At 35.9% G+C, this 12,569-nt stretch overlaps 1 protein-coding gene across 4 annotated transcripts in view; it reads left to right on the top strand.

Annotated features, from left to right (window-relative positions):
- The window catches only part of CADM2 (cell adhesion molecule 2), a 1,196,033-nt gene that overhangs the window by 910,866 nt on the left and 272,598 nt on the right, over positions 1-12,569 (top strand). The gene's annotated exons all lie outside the window — the stretch shown is intronic.

The following is a 12,569-nucleotide window of genomic DNA, read 5'->3' as shown; positions in this document are numbered from 1 at the left end:
CCTGGCCCCAGGTGGGGCGTGTGCCTCTGTGTTTTAATATGTTAATTTAAGAAAGTTAAAATAAATCTCAATTAATGTTTCTCTCTCCCCCGCCCCTCCCTTCCACTCTGTCTAAAAATCAACAGAAAAAAATATCCTCGGGTGAGAATTAAAAAAAACAAAAAAAAAAGTGTGCCCAGCCCTGGCTGGTGTGGCTCATTTGGTTGAGCATCCCCCAATGAATCAAAAGGTTGCTGGTTTGAATCCTGGTCCAGGTTGGGACTCCATTACCAGTGGGGGGCATGCAGAAGGCAGCCAATCAATGTTACCCTCTCACATAACTGTTTCTCTCTTTCTCCCTCTCCCGTCCTCTCTTTCTAAAATTCAACAATCTACTTTGAAAAAGGGCTTCAGACTAATGAGCTTATTTAAAAAAAGTATTCCTACTATGCCCACTTATGCTTGTTAGAAAATTAAAGGTAATACAGACTTCTTTCTCTGCTATCAAGGACTTTGAAGATATTTCAGGTTATAGAGCAACGGTGACCTTGGGCATACAACTTTTGTTATTGAAAAAGAAAACTCTATGATATTAGTCAAAAGAGGAACCATTTTATAATGTTTACAAATGTACTCAAACAGGGAAAAGTGTTTTTGTGATCTCACTTTTGTAGTCTTTCATGAACTCATTATTTATTTAAAAGCATAGTTTATTGTTATCCACTCAGGGAAATATTTCTTTGCCAAAGAAAACTCTCTTAAAAATAATATTTACAGCAATACTTTCCTTTCTCCCCGATAACTATGGCAGTTTTTAAAATAAGCAGTAAAACAGAAGTTCTCCATTATTAGCAACAAGGAGCTTCCATAGGCAATAGCATTTTAAAGTGGAAGTCACTGATACCTCTTCTATCACAGAGTGCTGTCCAGTGCAGGAAAGGTCCCCGGTTCGATCCCAGGTCAGGCACATGCTCAGGTTGCTGGCTAGGTCCTTGCAGGAGGAAGCCAATTGATGTTTCTCTCTCTTCCTGTCCCTTCATGTCTCTCTCTAAAAATCAATAAAAACATATTTTTAAAAATAAAATAGTGGGAGGTATATAGAAATGTGGGTAACAAGTCTGTATTAGGACAAGCTCAAGTCAGTAAAACATGGGCTTCCATTTACTAGAAGGTTTATTTACAGTATAAAACAAGTACCAATAGATTAGTTACGTTTACAAATAAATTATCCCATGATTTAATGGATTTTTGATATTTTCTCAGTAAGGTTCTTGATGGTAAACACAATTTTTACAGTGATTCACCTCTGAAATTAAACATCTTTGGTTTGGGGTTAAAGATATATCAACAGAAAAGCAACGATTTCTGAAAATTTATATTGAATTATTGCCATTGCATGTAGAATAATTGTAAGCTCCCTATTGTGACATAAAAACTTCTGCATTATGTCCTCCCTTCCCCCAGTTTCTTTAATAGCCAATTTCTTCTCCTTATAGTCCAGGCCTTTTACATCAACTAATTTACTTTTTGGAATACTGGCTTCTTCTCTTTAGCATTTCTGTCCTCTGGCAATTTTTAAGTGACTTGTTCTTTCTCCCCATTTAGGTATCAGTTGAAATGTGACATATTCTTTTTTAAAAAATATTTTATTGATTTCAAAGAGGGAGAGGAAGAGAGAGATAGAAACATCAATGATGTGAGGGAATCATTGGTTGGCTGCCTCCTGCACATTGGACTGAGCCCACAGCCCAAGCATATGCCCTTGACTGGAATCAAACCTGGGACCCTTTGGTCCACAGGCCAATGCTCTATCCACTGAGCGAAACTGACAACATATTCTTAACCATGTCTTTCCTTTATATCAGCAATGTTCAACCTTCTTCATCTCATGGCATAAGTAATTACTAAAATTCTGAGACACACCAAAAATAAAGTAGGTATAATTTTGATTCATTCACACAGGGGGCGGGGGTGGGGGGGATGTTACCTTTTTTTTTTTTGGCAATTTAAGGAAAAGAGGTCAGTGCCCTGACTAAATAGTCAGGTATTGTATGAGTTAGAAATTCTCATGGCACACTGGTTGATGATCACTGCTTTATATGATTGGGTTTTATTGTTTGACTGCCTGCATTTAGGCAGTAAATTCTAAAAATAGAATTTTAAATTACTGTGGCATTCCCAGTACCAACCATGTGAAATACAATCTAAACACAAAACGTATATATTTGTCAAATAAATTAATGTGATAGAAGCACATTTTATAGGCATACCCATTATAAATGTAAAACATAAGTTTCAGAAAGCATTAACATTTTTTTAATATATTTTTTATTGATTGAGATATTACATATGTGTCCTTATCCCCACGTTACCCCCTACCCCCCCCCCGCCCCCCCGCTCATGCCCTCACTCCCCCCGCCTCGTTGTCCGTGTCCATTGGTTAGGGCTATATGCTTGCATATAAGTCCTTTGGTTGATCTTTCCCCCTTGCCCCCACCCTCCCCTACCTTCCCTCCAAGGCCCAACAGTTCAATCAATGCCTCTCCGTCTCTGGATCAGTCCTTGTTCATCAGTTTATGTTGTTCATTATATTCCACAAATGAGTGAGATCATGTGGTATTTATCCACTCTCCAGTTCCATCCATGCTGTGGCAAATGGTAAGAGTTCCTTTTTTCTTCTTCCTCTTCTTAAAGAATACCTTTCAGCATTTCGTATAATGCTGGTTTGGTGGTGATGAACTCCTTTAGCTTTTTCTTATCTGTGAAGCTCTTTATCTGACCTTCTATTCTGAATGATAGCTTTGCTGGATAAAGTAATCTTGGTTGTAGGTTCTTGCTATTCATCACTTTGAATATTTCTTGCCACTCTCTTCTGGCCTGCATGGAGAAAGCATTAACATTTTATGATAATATATAATTCATATGCCTAATATAAACTGATTATGTATAATTATATGTTGGATGTGATATTTTATAATGTTTGATATCATATTTTTTCTTACATGTATCTTGTATCAAGGTCATGTAAAAATGTCCTATTACATCCCATAATCTAAAGAGTTATAATCTAAATCAACACATATGTTGCTCTTTTATATTAATATATCTGTTCAATGCACCAATACAATTATTTATGTTTTCTACAGGGAACAATACTTGAAAAGAATATTAATATATAGTCAACTTGGATGATAGTCAATATAATTTTATGCTTGCAGAGTATGCTTATATATGGTATAATCCAAAAGAAAAAAATATTACCACAATATATTTACTTCATTTAAGTAAAATCATTAACTAGCAACAATTATCTAAACATAAATGTGCTAGTTATGTTTTGTATATTTGAAGCAATTATATATTTGTAATTAGGATTAATGATACTTGCTTTATTTTCTTACAAGTTTTTCATTTAATTTGTTTCTAGGAATGTTACTAGGAATTTAAATTTTTCTCAAAGTTATTAAATATTTTAAAAGGTATAACAATAAAATATTATGTCTAATTTTCTTTAAATATATCAACCATCTAAGACCTACCAGATGAAACAAAAATACTTTTAGCATTTTTCCCTTTTTAGTTTCAGATTAAAGTTTTTCTCAGGGTCTTCAGTTTTAAACAGTTATGTCCCGCCCAGCTCATTTCCCACAAGAAGACTGATTATTGCACTCTCAGCACTATATTCCTCACTCTGTCTTCAGAAGAGTTCTACCATCTGTATGTTCCTTTCCAGAATATTTCCTCCAGGTTGACATCTCAATTTAGAATTTAGTTACATGATTGAGTTTTACTGTGAATCAGACTGTGATTGTGGTCATAAATTTATTTTCTCTGGAAGGCTGCCTCTCAAATATTCATCAGTTAGCAAGTATAGTAGTCAGTTCTAGGTCTTGATCATTCACCCTGAAAACAGTACTCTGGAAAGATAAAATGACTTTGTGCACTCATGATAATCACTATGTAAACCTGTTTTGAAGTTATAGAAATATTTTTAAAATCTGCTTATTTTTTTATATTGCTTAAAAGACATACAGTGTCCTTTTTACTTTAATCATACTTCCTTTGCTTTTTATTCTTCTATATTGTAATAGTTGAAAAATCTATTTTTATAGAAAGAAAAGTAACCTTGTGAATATAAATGTGAAAAATTGAAGTTCATTTTTCCTTTGAAAATCTGGGGCAGGGTGGGACCCAGGTAGGGAGAAGCAGTGGGAGAAAATGAGGGAACATCTTTAATACTCTCAAAAACAAAGATAAAAAGAAAGAAAAGTGTATGACCTCATTCTCTCTCTCTCTCTCTCTCTCTCTCTCTATATATATATATATATATATATATATATATATACACACACACATATATATATATACATATATACATATACATATTTATTTTTGAGAAAGCTCAGGACATGTGAGGGAATTAATTAAACTAGACAAATTAATAAAAGTAAAATATATTTTAATATTTTGATCATAATAATCTACTTTGGATGTAAAACTAGATATATTTCTATGTAATCTAGTTCACTAAGTCTATAGTTTAGACAGCTTTTTGTTTATTATGAATTTTGGCAGTGGGTGAAAAGACAAAAACAAGCTAAGAATGAAGATACAGGTTAAAAAGTGTTGGGAATATTTTTTTTTAAATTATATAATGTTTTATCACATGCAAAAGCAATATAACCACTACGCAAGAATGTAGAACAACCATAAAACAATGTTTCCCAGGATTTTATAAATATTCTCTGAAGCTTAGAATTTTGTAATTTAAGGAAAACAAAGTTTGTGATATGGATGGGTTATATAAAATTAATAGAAGAAATATGAGAAATCTACTTTATGTAGGAAGAATAACTGTGCTCGGAATATTTATAATACAGAAGGTTGAGCTATACAATCACACAAAAACATTTTTACAATGAAAGGAAAGCCACTAATATTGTATTTTACCTACATTACAAATTTCTCCAGGGCCAGCCCTGATACTGATAATCAAGAATTAACTTTAATTATAAATTCTATCAGAGACACAGCAAACCATAACTAGTCTTCATATAACGTAGTCAACTGGGTCACCTTCTCACCATCATTGTGTAGGTCAATCGAAATAGTGCAAGTCCCTTGACCTGCTATGGGTGTCCAGAAAAACCTATGATCACGTCTGGAAAAGAAAACGAGAGGTGAAATTTCTGCAGGGGAATTGTGATTCTCTGGGTCAGGAGCTGTGGGAGCCATTGTAAGTCTGAAGGAGCCTTTTGTCGTGGATCACAGGCCAGCGAAAGGACTAGGGCCAAGCTTTGGGTACACAGGAGTTGCTGCTCCAGAAGTTGGGAGCAGAATGGGTTGCTCACAATGGCCACAGTGAACACCGGGATCTGGTCTGCAGCACTGTAATTGCCGAAGCTGTCAATTTGGCATTCTTTCAACCTGATATCAGGAGGAGAAAGCCCTTCCAACCTTCCCTGGCCTTGCAAGACCCCGTGCCCGCCAGCTTTGTTTCTTTCCTGCCTTGGTCTGGCAGCTGCAGTGGAACACAGGCCTCTGAAGTGCTTCCTGTCTCTATGGAAACTGGCAAGCAGCACCAGACCCGTGGCCATGCTCCATCGCGGCTGGGCAGAGGGCGGCGCAGAAGGTGGAGACCAGGTGCTGTACTCGATGAGGCAAGCGGAATTCGGGAAGGATGAAGCAGAATCAGAGAAAAATAAATATGTGGTAGCCTAGGAAAACAGAATGCTTAATTTTTCAGATAAAGCTAAGAGGTAGAATGAAGTAATGAGAAACATGTCTAGAGAATTCTAAGTATTTGAAAGAACAGAGGGACATTCCAAAAATGGAAACACTTCTGCACTTAGTCTTAATTTTCTCTCTAATTTCTTTCTCACATGATAGAGCATTCATCACACTTTTCTTAAGAATTATAAGTTTGCATTAATAACATTTGCGCTTTTCAATTCAATAGGCTTTAGCATGCAATATGTATTTCAGTCCATATAACTACTGAGCCACAACTTTCACATTAGAAGCTTATTTGTTTAGAATGCCCTCAGTAATTTAGTGGAAGTAATCGCGTATTGCGTGTGCATTTAGATATACTTCTAGCAACAAGAATGAGCTTGAATTTTCTAAGTTGCATTCTCTCTGTATAAATACCCTAAACTAGTTGATGAAATAGATGAGAAAGAGAGAGAAACACAAATCGGAGAATAGTTGAGGGGGAAATCCTGAAGAATAGTAGGATATTTCATATATCATTTAAAAACGAGTTATCTATTTCTGTCATTGCTTATTGAGGTTGGTATTTAAGAACCTTTAATTTATTTTGTAAATACTTATCTATTTGGCATCTGCACTTTTCATAAGCAAGATTTGAGAATGTTAATATAAAAAAAGTATTTTGCATTTAAAATAGGGTTCTTAAGAGGACATCAAATGTTTTAAAACAAACCAAAACATTATATAGGCCACTTGATTCAGGTGCCAATAACTTGAATTAAAATTTTTGTAGACTGTGTTGACAGTTTTCACTAGATATAAGTATATTCCATTCTGAAAGAAAGGCTCAAAATACATGGCATTATTTATCTCAGGAGAATTTTTCACTTTCTTATTGAAAAACCGTATCTTAAATTCTCTTCATATCCTGTTTTTATTTGTTCCCCTTCACTGTTTTTAAATCTGGTTCTTCCTTTGAGAAAGTTTTGCTCATTTTCAGGAAGAAAAATAATGAGGGTCCTCAGTTCCTGTTAAATAGCCCACAAAATTTGATCATTTACTCTGAAAAATCACCGACTGTAACACACTCCCTCTCAGATGCGAAAAGGCTCAACCTCTGCCTGTCTGTCTAGATATATCTCAGGTGATTATTGCTCTCAGTAAGTAAGCACTCATGCACAGTGTGCACTGATCCATTGCTGTGGCCCAAGTTTAATCTTTAGCACAGGAAGCGAGATAGAGAAAAGCATTGCCTTTACTCAGCGTCCATGCAGGGGATAGCAAGGCTTGAACGACGCTGTCTTTGGAAGCAGAGCCAAGCGTTGAGATCAGTGTTCAAACATGCAACTTCGCCTCTCTGCTCTCTTTCAACAATACAGCTGGCTTCAAAGGTTTCCCATCACTGCTTTGTTTCTTGCTTCTTTATGCTTAAGGCACACTCACTGCAGCCTTCCCTGAAGCTGAGGTGGCCGCAACCTTGTTTGCTGCTTTATGTCCCGTGTGACAATGTGCTAGGTTCTTGGTGGTCAGAGAGTAAAGGCACATGTGTGGGGAGGACACCTCTTAACTGAGGTTCACAGGAGTCAAGACTGTGTTCACTCGATTTTGAACTTGGTAGTTCCTAATCTAGACAAGGAAAGCTTTGGACTATTATTTTTTTAAATACATGACATGGAAACATTGAAGGGATAATAACAGCTGCTCTGTCTGCAATTTAAAGATGACCTGGAAAAATATCTTTTCAGAATATTGACTAATTGCTCTTCACTAAATTGTCTTTCACGGCAGTAAATTACCAAATTATTTTCATATGATTACTAAGACCAACTTAAGTGTTTTTGTGGGGTTGGTTTGGTTTTTTTTGTGTGTGTGTGTGTGTGTTTTGTGTGTGTGTGTGTGTGTGTGTGTATGTGTGCGTGGTTGTTTTTTTACCACTGATGCTAGTTAGTGACAACTTGAGAAAAAACTAGTAGCATAAAACAACTATCCATGTAGAAAAAAGACATCTTATCTGAAATAAGGGAAAGAGGACTTTGGAAAGTGATTTGAAGAAAACAAACAAAAAAAAAATTTGATTAAAGAAGAGGCTCAAAATATGAAGAAAAAGAATGTAAAAACCAGTACTAACCTGTATTAGAAAGATTAATTGGTTTTCATAAACAAATTGAAACAAAACAAAACACCTTATTTATACTAACAATGCATGCAAAGCTCCACCAAAAGGCATCAAGGGTGGCTTCCTCAGTGGTGTGCTGTACATGTATATGTTTAACAACTGCCTCTGTGGGGGAAAGAGAAAGAAAAAAGTTGGCCTGGATTGTTTGCCAGTTTCCACCATGAAAATAATCCCATTGTGGTCAATTTCAAGAGACCAACATATCTCACTGAGCATGAAGTGAGTAGACTGTGGTTGTCACTACCAGCCTAGGTGAGCCCAGCTGCTCCTACTTAAGTTGAAGATGCTACTTTTACTTACTAAAAATAGATGCAAATTGCATCTTTGAAATATTTGATTTCAAACTAGCTGCTTCTTTTATAACAATTATTCAATCAAAATTTTCACTTTACTTTCAAAGCAGTTCAGTGGTTAAACACATGAGATCTGAAGACAGAGTACAAGAGTTCAAAACCTGTCTCCGCCCTTCCCAGCTCTGTGGCTGTGGGCAAGTTTTTCAAGGTTTTCTTGCATCTGTCCAGTCCTTTTCTGGGTAGAGATGACAATATTGTTGGCATGAAAATTTTATTCTTGCTGAAGGAGATGTACTTAGAATAGTGTTTAACATATTGTGGATGCTCAGTTAAGGTTAGCTGTATTTTTCATGTGTTTACCGCTGGTTTAGTGACAATTGAGGGATGACATGACATAGGAAGGGTATGTCGGCATAAAAAATATCCAGACCTGTAATAACTTTTATGAGAGTTTTTGAGCCAAACTGAGGACGTGTGTCAGGTAGCAATATATCAAATGCAGCTTCTTTTATGCATTTGTGATTAAGGAGGGAACTAAGGAAGATGATGTAGGACTGTGAGAAAGCATGATGGGGATCTGATTACAGGATAGTTAACAGGATTATGTGTTTTCTTGAGTTAATACCTGGTATTACTTTTGTATTTCAAAGGTGTGTTAACCTAGATGCAGAAGAACAATGAACAGGGTTGACTTAAGACCTTTCCTAAAGAAGTTATGGGCCTGAGGCATGACTACCCTGTGAATTTATGATCAGATTTTCCTGTGAGGCCACTTTCTATAGAACTCCCCCCCCTTTTTTTTTCATCCACAGGTGCTATTAAATTGAATGTTGATAAAAGGGAAATTGCACCATGAAGGGAAGATAAAAAACTTATAGTCAGAGAAATCTATTTTCTTAGAGGGCTTATGTACTAATAGACCTTATTATACTTAATGTTTAAGAAAAGTCATTGTCTTCGAAGTTTCCCCCCTCTGGAGCATAGATTCAGCACAGTCTGTCTTTTCATGTCCCATTTTGGGAGCTGACAATGGTGTTAGGTATGTCTGTTCTAGGAATTAGTCTCTCCTTCTCTCCTCCGTTTTGATCATGAACCAATGCAACAGAATTGAATTACTCTGGTCATTCTATCACAGGTTTCTCTGCAAATGCCAGCCACTGGTCTTTCATTTTGGGCAATATGTACCAACTGAGAATTCTGATTCACAACAAAGAAAGTTAAGCAATGTAGCTGACTCAAAAATACATAAGATGCCTTGTTACCTGGCCCTTAATTAGCTTAGAAACAAGTGAGGGAGACTGATATTTATGCAAATAGTAAAATGACACAAACACACAGAGGGAAGGAGGAAAATGATGGATATAGGTTGCCTGGGAAAATAGCCAACTTCTGCAATTCTAAATTGGAAGTTGTGTTTCCTTTAAATATCATCATAAACTTGTTTTAGAACGACTCCTCTGAAACCAAGGATGGTGGTGAGCTTAGGCAGAGTAAATATCATTTTAAAATAATGCCTCAATGATATGACCAATGCATTTTAGAAATCCTTGTAGATAGTAAACAACACCACACCTGGACTGTCTTCTTTCTCCCTTTCCATCACACTCTCTGCTAAAGTTTCTGATTATTTTACAGTTTCCTTAGAAAAATTTTCTTTCTCTATGCATCTTTCAGATGCTGATTCATACAAGACAAGGCATGTAGTGGATCCCCCAAAATATTTGTTTGATGAAGGTATTGAGGATGAATCCTTAATTTGGCACATATACTAATTTTGCTAACTGGGAAAATTAGTAATTTTTTTGGAAAGATTTGAGCCACAAGGAGTTAAAAGCAAAACGTAGCAGCTAACGTGATGCTTTTTCAAGGTTATAACCAGAAGTAAAAGGCAATTTCAATCTTTGAGAAGTTTGTTGGACTGCCTCTACAACACTGGCTTTTGGATTGATTTTGGAAATCACATATCCTAAGGGTGTTTAGGATTAGTAGATTCTCCACATGCGTTTGCTCTCTATTGGGAAAAACTAAATTATTTGACCACAGGGACTTTAGGCCGCAGGTCCCAGTGAAATTGAAGGTGTAATACTTTAAAGTCAGAATCCACACAGAGAGAAGATGGAAGAAAGCTGTCCCAATCTCCTATTCCCGAGGACAAAGTACAGGTGCACTGGGGTATGTACAGTACCTGGCATGTAGAAGACCCTATGGAATATTACTTGCTTCCTTCTATGGGCCACTAAGGAAAGACTGAAATAATTAACACAAGTGAGTTCTGAATAGAATAGAATATTTAAGGGCAGTTAATACTGACATCTCTTCTTTTTTAAAAATATATTTTATTGATTTTTTACAGAGAGGAGGAGAGAGTTAGAAACACAGATGAGAGAGAAACACCGATCAGCTGCCTCCTGCACACCCCACACTGGGGATGTGCCGGCAACCAACAAACATGCCCCTGACCGGAATGGAACCAGGGACCCCTGAGTCCACAGGCCGACACTCTATCCACTGAGCCTAACCAGCCAGGGCTGACATCTCTTCTTATTTGATTTTAATGTTATAACTGAAATTTATAAGGACATAGTTCAGCTAGGTATGCAATTTGAAGTTTTATTGTTAAAGAGCTTACTCTTTATTTCTTAAATGTCTAATTAATTTTTAAGCAAATAGTAACAAAGTTACTGTGACTAAGAAGGCTTTATGAAAAAATAAGAATAAAATGTTGAACTTTCAGAACAAACTCTGAATGGTTCATTGACTTTGTTTCACCATGGAAAAATCACTTCACCTCCCAGTGTCAGTTTACCCATCTGTGAAATGAGAAGGATAATATTTTCTTATGGGGATGTTTTCAAATTATTTCGCAAATGCAGTGGATGAAATGGTTACAAGCATCACTGCTCCCCCCCCCACCCCCGCACACTTCTTGAAAGAAGTAGACAGTATACCTACGTACTAGTTGATAGTCAAATTGTCATCTTGGATGAACTATGTGTATTTACTATCAGTTGTGTGCTTTTTATTATTTAAAGAATTCCCTCATCCCCCAGATTTCTTTATTTATGCATTAAGTCAATACCTGGGAACCCAAGCAAAGTATCTTAAAATCATTCTGAACTTCATATTTATGAGCTGCTAAACCTGAATCAGTGGTAATTATTTCTTTTTTTCTGTTTTTACTTATATTTTCTCTGATGCGGTTTTTCACTTCACCTCACTTCACAAGATTGATAGCTCTCCATGTTTCCCAGCTAGGGGTCACCTTTGAGCTGAAGAAAGACACATCCCACTCTGGCTCCTATTGACTTTCAAGTCAACTATCAAATCATTTGTGCCAGACATCTCCTAACCTCAATGTAAAAACTCCACCCTAAGGATTAGAGGGACATGTCCTGGGGAGTTGCCATAGTGACTCTAAGTGGTTGGCATTGAGGAGACAAAGCTGCTGATATCAAATTTTTATACTTAATAAGCTTAATTATATAAAGTGGCCATGAACCTCTGTGCTTGTGTCATTTAGGTCTGGAAAGAAGATTTCCCCTTCAGGCTCTTCTGTATCTTATGGTGCCAATCAACCGGCTTCTTGGTAATAGATTCTTTATGCCAATATCTCCAGCATAACCTCAAGTGGTGCTTGTAGTAATGATAGAATCATTACAAAACTAAAGAAAAAAAGGAAATATATTTCGTGGGTGTGATTAAGTCATCATAATGTTCTTACATTGTAAATTATCCTTGACTTAATGAACTACCTTGCTCATACAGAGTGTTTTAAGCTGGCTGAAGAAAATAAATTTTTACCCATGTTGATAATTGTTACCAGACCTGGCAGAGCACATCTTCAGATCCTCTTGCTCACCTAACATTTATGTATTATGTTTCTATAAGCATGAATTTTGTTTTAAATATTGGAAGTACTATTTTTAAGTAAGGTTATTACATGCATTTCTTTAATAAATAACTACACTTAGGAAGACAGCAAACTCAATTTCTCATGATATCCAGATTGACAAGGGTTATTTTAAACATTTTTTTATTATAAAGGAAATATGTATTCAAATCATTAAAACTACAGAAAGGAACAAAGAAGAATATTATCTTGATTTCCAAGGTTAGAGTAATCACTTTAAGACTTTGATGGATATTCTACAAAATGAACACTATTTTGAAAACTACTTACTAAATACACATTTTGTATTTCTAAAAACAGCATACACATTTTGTATTTCTAAAAACAGCTATACATACAAGAAACCCTAGTGAAATAAGATTTTTAAAATACTTATTTTATCAAAAATTAAATCTAAAGAGAGTTCAATTCATCCAAAATTATTCCAAAGCCTTATCTTCAAAGATGACCAGTTTCAGCACAATTTACTATAATTGATGCAAGGCCAAGAGAAGTTAGT

Source organism: Myotis nattereri, assembly GCF_964212035.1.
Source record: "Myotis nattereri genome assembly, chromosome: 3".
NCBI lineage: Eukaryota > Metazoa > Chordata > Mammalia > Chiroptera > Vespertilionidae > Myotis > Myotis nattereri.
The sequence above is the reverse complement of the archived record's forward strand: the minus strand, read 5'-3'. Positions and strand labels throughout refer to the sequence as shown.